Source organism: Melanostigma gelatinosum, assembly GCF_949748355.1.
Source record: "Melanostigma gelatinosum genome assembly, chromosome: 15".
Classification (NCBI taxonomy): Eukaryota; Metazoa; Chordata; class Actinopteri; order Perciformes; family Zoarcidae; genus Melanostigma; species Melanostigma gelatinosum.
This window is the reverse complement of record NC_136648.1, coordinates 4479330-4494329: the sequence shown is the minus strand read 5'-3', so window position 1 is coordinate 4494329 and position 15000 is coordinate 4479330. Positions and strand designations below refer to the sequence as shown.

Sequence of the window (15000 nt, the reverse complement as noted above, 5' to 3'; positions counted from 1 at the left end):
TTTCCAAATGGGGTTGTATTGTTTTAATATGTCATAGGAGTGTACACTCCAATGTATAACTGTAAATGTGCTTACATCAGTGGAATTAAATTCCTTATAATTGTAAACCAGTTTTGGTAGCGTTATTGATGCAGCGTGTCGACGGCACAAGCCGGCAGCATGGCTCCGGCCTCCCCTTTGTTATGAGGTAAAAATACTATCTTAACAAATTTGGCGACCCAGATGGGACAGTCTTGCCGGCCTCGCTGTGTGTGCTGACGGCGGCATTAGTCAAGCAGACAATCCTGGGCCCACAATATCGGTAGGCAGAGCCGTTTCATGAAATCTGTGAGTTAGCTTCTAGGATCTTAGAGGAATCTCTGCTTGGCTAAGCGCTGCTAACGGCTAACGCTCCGTTGCCGGTGGGTACGTTCCAACGAGGGAGGCCATGTTCCACTGAGGTAAGTACGATTTGCTGTCTGAAGTATGATGAACTTAAGGGATTAGTCAAGAGTATAAGGATCCTAAGAATTAATTAAAGACGGACAGCGCTGTGTAAGTAAATCACCACATTGGAATCAAACAAGCTGTGGTACGGGCGAAACTGCTTTGCTCATGCTGGGAGCCTCCTTCGGCCCAACATAAGTATTGTTAGGCCTGCAGATAGCTAGTTTAAAGCAGTTATGTAGCGAGGCGAACTGAGATGTTGTGGCTTTGAGAGGCTTAGGTGTGCAAACCTTTGTGGGCTTAGTCCACGAATGTCGGGTCACGTCGCATAAGCTGCTTAGAGAGCTAGGCTAGCGGGAGTTAGCTTCTGAGGCCGCAGGCTTCAGGAAAGACACACTCGCTAGCTTTGGCTGTGAATATAATTAGTGGATCATGTGGGTGATTCAGAGGGCGTAGAATAAGGGCTTTGGTGAAACTAGACAGACTGGGTGAGTGGTTTGTGGCGTTGGAAGTGAATAACTCGCGTTTCATATACGTAACAGTGAGCTCGGGTCCGGATGAGCTAAAGCCCGTTAACCGGAGGTTTAAGGGTTAATAATAACAATAATACGTGTGACTAGTCTGTGTTTTAGCAGCGTGGAAATACGTTTAAAATGATGACTAAATAAGTCCAATAATACGTGTGACTAGTCTGTGTTTTAGCAGCGTGGAAATACGTTTAAAATGATTGATATTGCATGACCGCGCTGTGGGGAGCTAACGCTAGCTACGTGTAGCTCCGGCGTTGCGGTACGCTGTATGTAAAATAAGTGCTTATAAAATAAAATAACGGCTGGATTGAGAGAGGAGACAGAAGGCGTATGAGTGGAATTAAAGTGTGGGATTTTGGTGATACTTGTGTGTGCGTACGCTGTATTAGAAGCTCCGTTTTTTTCGTTAGCATTGCGGTTAGCATATCTGTACAAAAAAGCCGGTTTCATGACAACTTCCGGTTTGGCGCAGAACAACTTCCGGTTCGGCGCAGACGGCAAGGCAAGTTTATTTGTATAAGCACAGCTCAAAGTGCTTCACATAAAACCATTAAAAGCATCAAAACATAAGGCAAAAGAAAAGGAGATTTAAAAACAATTAAACAGAAGGAATAACTGCAGGTGACCGTAAAGAAGTGTTTAGAATCTGAATTTTTCAGAGATTCATTGTCTAAGAGCTGTGAGCTTATATCCTGACCTTAGTTTTAATTAAGCATTATAACTCTAGTCGTTGACTTTGGTTTTAGTTCAGCATTTTAACAAAGATTAATGGTTTCAGTTGTGTTTCTTCAATTCTTGATCTTAATTGTGACTCATTATCGTGCAGACCAGAGTGTAAGTGCAGTTCAACAGTTTGACTTGCCTTGGTATTTCTGATTGAATATCTTTGAACACAGTTATTGATTTTAAAGTTGAATTTAATATTTAATTGATTAATTATTCATTGTTTTTTAATTTCATTTTACTTCCAATTTTAAACCTTTCGAATTCTGATTTGGAACTGGATTGTGATTGTGATTCTGATTTAGATGTTGAGTTTGATTTCGGAATTCCAGCTTCAATTTTGGATTCGAGATTCCTTCACATATCCAGTATTGACTAATTTTGGTACATTTACTATTTTACATAGTTCCTAAGAATCAATTTTGACACGGACGGCGCAACATATTTGAGAGATCGTTGACCTCTCTTACACTACAGACGTATGCTAACATTTACTGCTGAACTTTTGGCAGTTCTGTGTTTGTTTTAGTCAAGGTGCGTGGTTGAGTGGGTCCAGATCTGGGAAGTGGAGCAGCGGATCCCAGTTTTGGAGTCAGCGGCCACACGCCATACAGCACAGAGGGTGAGTTGACTTTGATTCAGGTGATGACAAGCATGCACATTTAATACACACATTTGAATACTCCTAGGCTGCATAATGTTTACATTAAAGAAGCAGAGTAAGGAAGTAGGAGCACTGGTAAGAAGACTAAAATGTGAAGTAAGAGAAGTAGAATGCATCAGAAAAGATTTGCAACAGCAGATAGAGGAAAGACGAGCAGAAAGTAAAGAAGACGAGGATATAAAGAGCATGCAGCGGCGGCTGCTGAAACTTCAAATAGCGGCGGCTGACAGAGAAATAAGTAGAAAACATCTGGCCAAGAAACAGATGGCCGTAGCCAAGGCTCAGGCCTCACAACAGCCCCAATATCCAGCTGCACCCCCGACCTCATACCAACCAAATCCAGCAGTACCAGCCCACACAGTGGTGTACTACCAACCTCCACCACATTATAGAGGCAGAGGACGTGCACGAGCATCTAACAGAGGGAGAGGTAACTACAGAGGAGGTTATGAAAGACCTGTAGGTAGAGGGAAGTGCTACGTATGTGGGAGAGAGGGTCATTGGGTAAGAGATTGCCCACATAAAAGGAGAGGAAGACAGATCAGTGCAGCACCACAACATGCTCCGTTCCCACCACAACATCAGCAGCACCTACGACCAGGTCCAGCTGGACCTCCTCCCGTGAGACATCAACAGATGCCCATGCTGTCACCAGGACCATGGGGGGGGTTCACTGTATAGGCAAGATACATAGATGGTTGCCATGTGATCCCTTACAGCAGAGATATCGAGGTGAAGGGGGGATATGGTAAGGTGTCAAACATTTTTTGTAGATCCACATTGAGAATCGTTTTCAGTAAAGGTGCTACTCACAAATTTTGAGATTTAATAACGTCATGATAAACCACAACTAGACTTGCTAACTCTAGAAATTGAGAAATATACGGGAGCTCTAACTAACATGAGCCGAGTGTTGTTTTCTCAGGTGACAAACGCAGAAGCAGCAGCTGACGAAAGGAAGCAGGCTGATGTGTCACCAGGCAGTCTGGTGTGGATAAAAGTCCACAAACGCAGGTGGAGTGAACCAAGGTGAAAGGTAAACTGGAGCTACTTGACACCACCTCACTCACTGTGCAGCAGCGAAGGTAACGAGTGTGACACTCGCAGAGACAGGAGTGAACATCAGACAGGAAAATTTGAAGTTAAAGACACCTCAAAAGAGGGTTTAGACAGTACTGACAATGACGTTTCCCCCACCGTTTAAGCGAGGCCTTCCATTGGGAGACTCTAGCTTCAGTAGGTTATGGAAGTCTGTAATTACTTTCTTCCTGATTTCAGTAGTTTCCCTCTTAGTATGGGGAATTAACCACAGACAGGAGCCAGAACACATGCATGACTACATCAGGATTCGACATTTAGCCTCAGTAGCTAATCAAACCGATCTCAGACCACGTAGAGAGGCTTCTCTGACGACACTCACCTATGAAAATGTAACTCTCACTCTTATGTTCAAAGAAGGTACAACATCAACGGTCCAGTTCGACTTCTGTGAAGAAGTTTCCAGTCCCAAGTATGAACACGCCTGCGGGTGGATGACCAAAACCGTGTGCATCATAACTGACGAGTGTGGGCCTGCCACACAAAAGTATGGGAAGCTGTTATCATATTATGCCTGTGATGTGTACAAAGGGGGTGGGTAGATGTAATCCTTTAAGACTTACCTAAATTGACTGACTGAGGACTTTACGTAATACAGGGAAAGGCTACTGATAGTCCTGCCCCACAAGGGCTCATTAGGATTATTGTTAAGCCTGTAAAAAGACCAGGTTCGACATACGACTGACGCAGAGAATGAGGTAAGGGGTGGAAACCGGAATGGCAGATGGGAATTTATGGTGGGTACAATATACGGCTTCAAGCCAGTAGTACAGATTGTATTGTGTGTTTAGGATCTAGACCCCTAGCAACACCAGTTCCTTCAAGATTCAGACTCCTAAGTCCTGAATTAGTTGTATTTTAACTCTGTTTACTGATGACACTTTGCCCCTCCAACACACTTGTCAGAGGCTACACTGGCATTACCCACCTGTAGAATATAATACCCCACCTCTGTTCAAAGTTACAGAGGGTCCATTTGATTGTATAGCCTCAGATACAGCTATGGGGCCCAATGTAGGCAGTATTATTGAAGCAAATTGTAGCAACAGTCACAACGCTAGCGACTATCTATATAACAGTGTGTTAAGACAGACAGCACCTAGAGCTGATTTATGGTGATGGTGTGGAGGAAGAACCATACATCCAATCCTGCCTAAAGATTGGACAGGTGCGTTGGTGCAACTTATATTGTCATTCTATATCTTGCCTGTCACTGATGCAACTTATGGAGAACTCATCTCTCCACGCCCACATGCTAACAGAAGATCCAAAAGAGATGCCGGTGGCCCGAAGGGGGCCTTTGATGACCAAGTGTACATAAGATGTCATAAGACTGCCAAGGGGGGTGTCTAATGACTTTCAAGCCAGAAATCAAATAGCAGCAGATTTAGAATCTGTTTTCTCTCAGAGGGTGATGATTAATAAAAATGTCGATTGGATCAACTACATTTACTATAACCAACAGCGTTTAGTAAACTTCACCAGTGACGCCATATCAGGACTGCATGCACAGCTGGCGAAGACTAGTTTAATGACCTTGCAGAACAGAATGGCATTAGAGATGATTTAGCAGAGAAAAGTGGCGTGTGCCAGAGGTTTGGGTCTGCGTGCTGTACTTTCATTCCAAATAACACAGCTCCTGATGGATCGGTGACCAGGGCTCTGGAGGGACTGACAGCACTCAGCCAAGAGCTAGCAGACAACTCTGGTGTCACGAATCCGTTCACCGACTGGTTGGGAAGTATGCTTAGCCAGTGAAAACATACATTTTTGGCAATCGTAATTATTCTGTGTGCTGTCATCATAGACCGCCTAGTTGTCTGTGGATGGGGGTTCCCGTGCATCCGTGGACCTCTACAGGGGTTTATTGTTTCACCGATGAGCCAGACACCAGTCCAGGCAACCAGTTATGTGACGAGGATGAGGACGAATTGGAGCTTCTGATGGCCACAGTCTAGATGAGGCCACCAGAGGGACTTCACGAGCGGTTCCTGACCATCCAGATGGACTTCTAAAACATCCAGTGAGATGTTGGAAGTTTGGAAAATAGACGGATTGTTTTGGATGAGTATTTGGAGATTAAATTTTTTGTTTAATTGGGTTATAAAGGGATTTTAGGGTGTAAAAGATTAAGAAATGTAATTTTGTCACGTGTAAAAGAACAGTCAAGGCTTCTCAGTATGTGTTCTCTAGCCTACAGGCTGTATCCTGATCCTGCCAGCCCCAAGACGTGGAAGGCAGTGACTTCCAACGCACTCTATCTTGAAACGAACTGAACAGAAATACTTGAAATGATATCTGTGTGCATGCATTCTTTGCCTCGGTTTAGATAGATAGGGAGCCTTTCCCTGGATTGAGTAGGGGGGAGGTCTCCAGGGACATTTGCATAACTAACTACATTTGAGTAGCTAACTCACAGTGAACTGTGAGTTAGGGGGGAATTGTAAGAAATTTGAGCAAAAAACTGTAGTTAGTAGATATAATAAAAGTGTTTAATAATTCATAATTAATAATTAGTCATAATCATAAGGGTTTTGGGAATGCATAATTAAGATAACCAAACATGCAGAAGCATGAAACTTCTGCCAAGTTGCAGAAGTTTAACTTTCATTTTGAAGGATTATTATAGATGGGATTAAACAATAACTGACAATCATTGAATGGGTTAGCTGCTCAGGAGAGACAGATGTGAAGACAGGCGTTTGCTGAGCTGAGGGTGGGTAGCCAATAGAAATTGAGATAGACGGAAGGGAGGAGTCGTGAATTAATATGTGGGCGGGTGAGAAGCGTTTTTTCTGCCTCTTTAGTTTGTGAATCTGCTGGACGGCTGTGTCCTGAGACCAGAGGTAGTTTTTTTCCAAATGGGGTTGTATTGTTTTAATATGTCATAGGAGTGTACACTCCAATGTATAACTGTAAATGTGCTTACATCAGTGGAATTAAATTCCTTATAATTGTAAACCAGTTTTGGTAGCGTTATTGATGCAGCGTGTCGACGGCACAAGCCGGCAGCATGGCTCCGGCCTCCCCTTTGTTATGAGGTAAAAATACTATCTTAACAAGACACACTCAAGAGGAGGCAACTTACAGAGGATCTTTACAGAGGGAGCATTTTATGTTGGGGAAAAGTTTGATGAAAGTATATCGAGTACCTTTTGAATAATTTAAAACAAAAATCATTCTCAGCCTGCTGGTGTGCTTTGCAAAGAACTCTAAGAAAGAGTATATCAACTAAGTATAAAAGACAGTATCTCCAGTATCTCTTGTTTCTAACTGGTATCTAGAAATAAAGTGAGATGATGATGATGATGAACACAGTGAAAACACACTGGTGCAATGGCAAGATATTGCTAATTGAATCATATTTGATTAGGAAATGATGTATACAATTCAAATTGTACGACTGTTGCTGAGGAACAGTTTTCTTCTGTAACGCAGCGCACAATAGAAATGACGGAGATGCAGCACAAAAGCCTACAGTGCAGCCCGGAAAGCAAAAGATACACTCGTTATTTGTAAAGTTGTGCACGACTCAAGTTCACCAGCATATGTCTCGCATCATATTCTGGTTTCCAAATGTTTATTTGAATCGCTCAGATCCGCTTGTAGGGGGTCTAAAACAACGCTCCAGACGTGCTGGTCAGTGGAGTGATTTGGGGATTCAGGAGCACTTGAGCTGCTTTCGTGTTCACAGAGGCCGGTTAACAATGTGCTTCAAGCACCGAGAGCTGCAGCAGAGAGCAGGAAGTTGTTCAAGAGACGGGCCTTCAACCCTTCCGCTCACTCTTAAATCACCAGGAGCAGCAGACAGAACACGAAGCCACAGAGTAGCACAAGTATGTGATGTACTATTTGCAGTATGAGTGTGTAGTGTCTACAAAGTACTATTCAAGCATGATATTTAATATGTATAGTGCCATTAACTCTAACATCACCATGGACTCATTTGTGTCGCAGTTGTAGTTGTCATCTTATGACGAACTCATACACACTTCAATGTACATGCTGCTTTGCCAACAGTATCACAATATATTGCAATACAATAGTAACCCCCGTATGGTGATGCCTATCATACCACCGGATTCTTGCACGTACTCAGCTCTAATCAGCCGGTCCCGTTTCACAGCACGAATGCACGTCAACGGTCCAGTAAACCATTTGATCGTGTTCACTCCGATAGCCCTTCCAGGCTCCTGGACCGCGACTTCGTCTTCTGCGTGTCACGTCTGGTTTGTGCTGCAGGCATCAAATGATACTTTACTGTGTGACATGGTCGGTTTACGGGTCCCTTAAGAGGACTAAACTCATCTTCACCGCATAATGTTCCCTGAACGAAAGAATAAACACCGACGCTCAAACCGTTGGTCCGTTTGTCACTCGGCTGTGAGGTCTGTTAGATGTAGAATATGCACACGCTCAACTTTCTATACCATCGGTGTGCGTAGGATGAAGAATTTGGACTCTCTCCTCCCACGTGACCCCGTGTCGACTCTTATTTTGGATCACAGTGTAGCTGCAGTACTTTGGGGGGAAACAGATCGAGGCCTCTGTGGTCGGAGCTGTCTGAACTCAGGGACTCCCAATCAATCCTCTCCCTCCCTCGCCCTCCCTCCCTCTCCCTCTCTCTCCCTCCCTCTCCCTCTCCCCGTCTGTGTTTCTCATTGCTCACTCGTCCTCTCCACACAGTGATGGAGGTCAGGTGTGGTCAAGAGCTGAGAATGGACAATCAGGCTGCAGCTGTATTATCGCTGCAGCTCATATCTCTCTCTCTGCTGGCTCTATAGAGTGCAGCCATATTACCCAGCTCGCTCTGTCTTTATCTCACATTTACAGTGCGAACTTTTTCTTTTTGACACGCAGTGAAAGGGATTACGATTATATGACAATAACTAATCCCAGTAATTCTGGACTACTTTGATAATATACATATATATAGGGATATATTATACATATTATAGGGAGGGGAGCGGTTTTATGAGGTTTGTCTGCTCGCCTTCAAGACCAAAACCTGCAAATCTGAAAACCTTCAAATGCATCTTTAATGGTTTTCCTCAAAATAGGAACACAATCATCTCCTGGATTATTTAAAAATACTACAGCTTCATGTTATTGCTGTCAGTTTTGATTCTTTCTCAGAAATATTTCACAGCAGTTTGGTATGGGGGTCGGCTTTAGATGCTGCTGTTCCCATAAGCCCCAGCTGTCATCCCTATAAGGAGGAAGCCGGTAAGGTGCACAAACCAGAGCTGCAGCAAATTCAGAATTATTTATTGTTGCCAAGACTGGTTCCAGACCTCTGAATCTTTGCCCACATCTCCGGTGTCTGTTTCTCTATTTGTGTTGTGGTTATTTCTGCCAGTAAGAGAAACGCTCAACCAATCAGAGCTTCGTGGAGGGATTAAGAATGGAGGCTTTCTTCAGGTAGCTGGCTACGTAGCTACGACTAGGCTTGCCGCGGTAATGGGTGTTACTGTGTTACTGGTGTTACTATGTTACTGGTGTTACTGGTGTTCGGGCATCCATAGATTACATTCCTTGCCCACCCCCCATCAGCGTTTGGCTCATTGGCTTATCTCCAGACATAAAACCCATGAAGTTCTCGCGTTCATCAAATAAAACAACTTTCATGAGTGGAATACAGTAACAGCGTGTTATCAACACTAAAGTCATGAACTGAAGGTGTCAACACATTCTCACTCCCAACTAACTGCTGCTTTCAGCCGTCGGCAATTAAATATTACTTTAATTAAATGACCATGTGTGTTTCTATCTTTTCATCTTCATCGTTTGCACAACGAGGACGAAATAAACGATGACTTTTACAACCTGAAGGCTGGTCTCATGTCCAAGTAATGGAATCACTCTTTCAATGAGTGACGACCAATTCAATCTTTTAATTAACTTTCTCAACACAGTTACCCTCCGTTGCACGCTTGTAAATTCGCTCTTTCTTTGCTTATCTTGGCTTTTACATTTTCTCCCCACATATATATATATATATATATATATATATATATATATATATATATATATATATATATATATATATATATATATATATATATATATATATATATATATATATATATATATATATATATGTATATATATGTATATATGTATATACATATATACATATATATATATATATATATATATATACATATATATACATATATATATATATATATATACATATATATACATATATATATATATATATATATATATATACATATGTATATATGTATATATGTATATATACATATATATACATATACATATATATATATATGTATATATGTGTGTATTTTTTTCAAAGTTTCTCCAAGTCCTTTTTCTCCCTCTTCCTTCGTTGCTATGGTAACTCTCTCTCTCTCTCTCTCCTTCTCTCCGGTGCACCCCCACTTTCCCCTCTCCCTCTCCCTCTCTCTCTATCTCTCTCTCCAGCGGCTGGTTGGATGGTTGCTATAGAAACAGACTCATTTAAAAGAAGAGCTGAGAAATTATCTTTTTCTCCCGCTCTCCCAAACACGCTCTGTTTTGCAACCTCGCTTCCTCTCTCGTTCACTTGCTCCATCTCCCTCGTCCTCCCCCTCTTCTCTCCCCGCCTAATTGTGGATTAACACACACACACACGCACGCACGCACACACACACACACACACACAGAAACCTAGAATATCTCTATTAGCTGAGACGAGAGAACCCCCCCATAGAATCTCTCTCACTGCTGCACACAAACACACACTGACACACACACACACAAACACACACTGACACACACACACACACACACACATACAAAAACACACATACAAAAAAGACACATTTTTTTCCCATGACATCTCTCTCTCTCTTTCCCTCCCTCCCTCCCCCCAGGGGAACCATTACTCCTATATTAAAGAGTTGGAGTTTTAAACATGCGATTGACCGTGAATTGAAACAAAACAACAATTCCGTTTTGAATTAAACATCACGGTATGAGCTGAAAATATGTACGATATATTATTTACGTTTCAACGTTTACTTTTGATTTCGCATCGGACACAAACAGCAGTCCGCTGGGTCCTCTGTGTGTTTGATCCACCCTCACCTTGATGTCCCTGTGTTGACTTCTGGGCTTTGATTAGAAGCAAATTTGTCATGTCTCAAAAACAAAACATGTTTTCCCTAAAACAGTTATTGATAATGCAGTTTTGTTGTTTGGGAATGTATTTTTTTACACACACACACTTCTACTTTTCCTACTATGACAAGTCAAATATTACCAACAACCATGAGCACTGCCAGGTGCAACTATGCCAGAAATATGAAGTCACAGTCAAAAACACACACTCACGGTCTAATCTCCTTCCCGGAACAATGACAAACCTCACTGTGACATAACCGCCGCCTGTGACGCCATAACTTCATTTATCGCCACGGGAACGAGAGACAAGCAGCGTGACGTCACTGCCCCCCTCCACCGCCACCGCTGAGAGCTGCTCGCTTATCTCCCCTGCACCCGGGCATATCAGGCTTCACTGAGGGGAGATAGTGTCACCCCCCCCCCCACCTCAGCCAGCCCTGCTCTCGCCTTCTCCTCTCCTCTCCTCGCCGAGCGGAGCCCGGGGTGTTATCAGCTCCTGATAGTTATCGACTTCCATTAAAACATAAGAGGGGAGAGAGGAGGACCAGATAGACAGGCAGAAGGAGGATGGAAACACAAACAGAGTGGGTGGTGATGGATACCGGCTTTCATCATCCGTAATCATGTTGTCCATCTCCACCTTTAAATCGCTGCTGCTTATTTTATCACCATTTAAAATCCACCAAAGGGAAAGAAATAAAAGGGGTAGAGCGATATGTTGAGACTTCAAAAAAGAGAGAAGAAAACGTGGTCGCGGTGCCCTCGCAACAAAATCATTTGGTTCCACGAGTACAGTTACTGATAAGGGAAATAAGTTTGGGAAAGCCTCCGTGGGAACGATTGGAAGGCGCTAAATGTTAAATGAAGAGTGGAGCCAGTGGATACCGGGTCTGTCGGGTGTATAGAATTAGGATTACGATCGTCACACATTGGATTTTCATGAGAGAAATCATTACATTTTACAAACTTTTCCTTGAACTGGAGCTTAGTTTGAGTAAGATATGTTGTCTGAATATAATTAGTAACGAGGATGAAAGAAAAGAGTTATAGGATACACAGTTTAACATCATATAAAGTGGAATGGTAGGGCTCCACAACCGCTTCGTCATAGCAGAGCATTTATAGTTTTGATAATGTTCTTGCAGACTGAAATAAAGGTTTATCATGTTTGGATATTGTTTCATCTTCTCTCCTTCCTCTAAAGAAAGTCTAGTTCTTGTGTCGTACTCGTGTCAGCCAGCCACGTGCAACATGAATCAAAACACAGCGAGCAAATCGATAGCTGAGAGGGTTGATGACGGACTGATGCCCAAACACAATGATGACTTATAGTAAACAGTTAAAAGTAAAAAAAAACAATCTGTAACCTGTTGTTGTAATGGATCAGATTGAGTGAATTCACTGCGCCGGACAATTTCTCATTCCTCATCCTCGAGCCTGTGAATGGATTTGATGCGGGAGGCCCGTTCAATTGTTCTCTCTCACCTCCACACATGAGCCTTCTGAGAGGAAACACATGCAGGCAGACAAAGAAACAGAGCGCCGGCGAGGCAGAGACACAAACTACCTCCACGCTCAGCTCATTTCATCTCGCAGACCTTTTTGTTGACACTCTCCCCTCATATGACGGTGAAGGCGCTTCCATGCTTTCATGCTTTTGGTGCTTGATGTCTGCATTTCTTTGAAAGCGTCTCCTTGGAGAGGGTGGCCAGTTTTGGTTTCTCACTTTCCCTTCCAAAAAAAAAAAAAAAAAAGAAGCTAAGAAGGGCTCCTTCTAGCCTTTTATCACTTTTATTGAATGCTCACGCAGAGAAAGGAGACCCACTTTATTGTTCCTTGGAGAGCCAGGACTCTGGCGGGGGCGGAGCTCTGTGCATTGCAGCGTGCCGCTTGGAACGGCGGTGAAATATGCTAGAAATGTCTGGAAAACTCCAGGCCCTGGTCTCAGGAGAGCCCCATCTATAATAGGCCAGGCTGGTTCCCTCTGCTCCCATCGCTGCAACGCTCTCCACACATACATCTCTGCAACCCGGCTCTCCTCCTCCTTCACTCCAGTTAGCTCCCACTCCTCCTCCCACACTCCTGCATCACTCCGTCCATCAGTGTTCCTTCCTCCATTTCAAATCCTCCTCAACTCTCAACTCTTTTCTTCCACCCATCCAAATTTCTCCCGTTTCTCCTCCTCTTTTCTTCTCTCCTCTATGTTCCATGCTCCTGCGCTCCAACTCTCGCCACGTAAATATCCCCAACCCGGCTCTCCTCCTCCTTTAATCTCGCTTTTTTTTACCCATCTTCCTCTTTCACTCCTCCGCTACCCAAATGTCCCTGTTGTCTTCTTATCTCCTCTCTCCTCCATTCATGCTTCATTTCCCCTCTCCCCCAGTGTTTCCTCCCTCTGATTCCACACCTCCTCTGACCATCCATCTCCTCTTTGTCCTCCTTTACTCACACTCTTCTTCCCACCCAAATTCCTCTCCTCCCCTCTTCCATCATCTACCCTCATTTTTCCTCCTCCTTCTGCCCTCCCTGCATTAATGTGTACTCCCTTCGCCTCCACTCCCCCTGACCTCCTCTGCTCTGCTGCCTTCCTTCACTCCTTTGCCTTCTTCCTACCCAATTTCTCCCTTTCCTATTCTTCAGCCCGGCTCTCCTCCACCACCTTCACTCCTGTTGGCTCCCATCCTCTCTATCGTTCCTCCTGCTTTAATCCTCCCTGTCTCCTCTCCCCTGAATTCCTATCCTGCCCTCCTGCTCCTAGTTACTCCATCTCCCTTCTTCTTTCACTCCTCTAACTTCTTCCTCTCCTCTGAATTTCTCTCCTTCTTCGTTTCGCCTCATCGTGTCCTTTACTTTCTTTCTATTCTACTTCTCTGCATGTCGTCTCCTCTCCCTCCCCGGTCCACTACTCCTCCTCCCTCATTCAGTCTGACGTATCAGCCAGACTGATGGGTGTCAGTCCTAATGCCAGCCGCCGCTCTCTGTTAGGATCTGCGTACTCCTCGGTCTTTCACTCCCCCTCACACATCAGCCCGTGCAGAGGAGGTAAGGGGGAACTTTCCGATGTCACTTTCGCTGATTACTAGATTATCGGGGCATCGTGGCGAATTAAGCGACGGCTAATTGTGGCGGTTTATTTTATTTATTTATTTTAATTGCTGTTCCTTGTCAGCGCCGATTACGCCTCCCTCTCCATAAGGATATCAGATCTGTCAGGTACTGGAGGGCTTCGGGATGAGGCCCACACACACACACACCACACACACTTCACTCCGCCGCCGTCGTGTTGTTTGAACCTCCGCTCTGCTCTTAAACAAGGCTTGTCATGCCATTTTTAATCATCTTCATTTGAGAGTACAGCGTTTGTTGAAGTGGATTTTTTCTCTCTCTCTCCAGCCAATTAGAGCAACAGAGTCAGTCAACCTTTTATATTTGCTTTTATGGCACGATCAGCACAGTGTGGCACTCATGGCCACGGTTGCAGGTTTGATCCTGAAGCCGCTCATGCAAGAAAAGCTCATCAGTGGTGCTTCAGATGATAAAACCCACCAGGAAGAAGAACGTGTCCAGCTGCTTTGTATGTTGAACAACAATGAGAGTACAACTATTTTAATTTGGAGCCTCAATTGATATTTTTCCTCCCCTGTCCTCTATTTCTTGACCATCCATCACATCTGGTCTACTGATAAAATAGTTTTTTAATGCATTTCAAAGCAGGCCCCTCCCTCGGGCCCCCCAGACCTCCAGGAGCCCAAAGTTCACTTTGTGCTTTGTTTGCTGTAATTTGGTGAACTGCAAATTTGTTTTTTTATGACAATCCACCACGAAATGACCGCACAATTGGAACAGATGTTTTTGTTTATCTTGACGTTCAGACCAGAAACAGGTCTGCGTTAACGGGGACACTTCATGCTCATTTTCTGGTTCATTCTTACATTTTGGGTTTCGACTAGAACACGTTTAGATGCTTTAATGTTCAAAAAACACATTCTCTTTCCAACACTGTTTGTCTGATTAACCCTGTATTCACGCTTGTCTCTTTCAGGCTCTTTAAGGCTCTTTTTGCACAATTTGCACAAGCGCTGAAAAGGTATGTTTTTAATGATAAGTCCCCTCAATAGAAAAACGCAGGGGACTGCATTGGTTGAGATGTTAAAGGCACCAGCGAGACAATGAAATACGATCAGCTACATGCAATTTAAGGACTTTATCCATGAGCTTGAAGATGCTAAAATGCTGCAGTTTATAATATTGAGGAGTGATTTTACTGCTCTGGAGAGTCAACACGGTGTCAATCATTTCATCTTTTGTCAAAGCGATCTTGAGGAAAGCAGCAGAAATACGGCGTTCGTGTTACAAAAGAATCTACCAGGAATGAGCTCTTGCATTCATGCGATTGGCTGACGCAGAGCGAGGGCCCACGCACGGATA

At 43.7% G+C, this 15000-nt stretch overlaps 1 protein-coding gene across 1 annotated transcript in view; it reads right to left on the bottom strand.

Annotated features, from left to right (window-relative positions):
• Positions 1–15000, bottom strand: part of kirrel1b (kirre like nephrin family adhesion molecule 1b) — a gene marked incomplete at both ends in the record, with an annotated part of 61370 nt that overhangs the window by 45844 nt on the left and 526 nt on the right. The gene's annotated exons all lie outside the window — the stretch shown is intronic.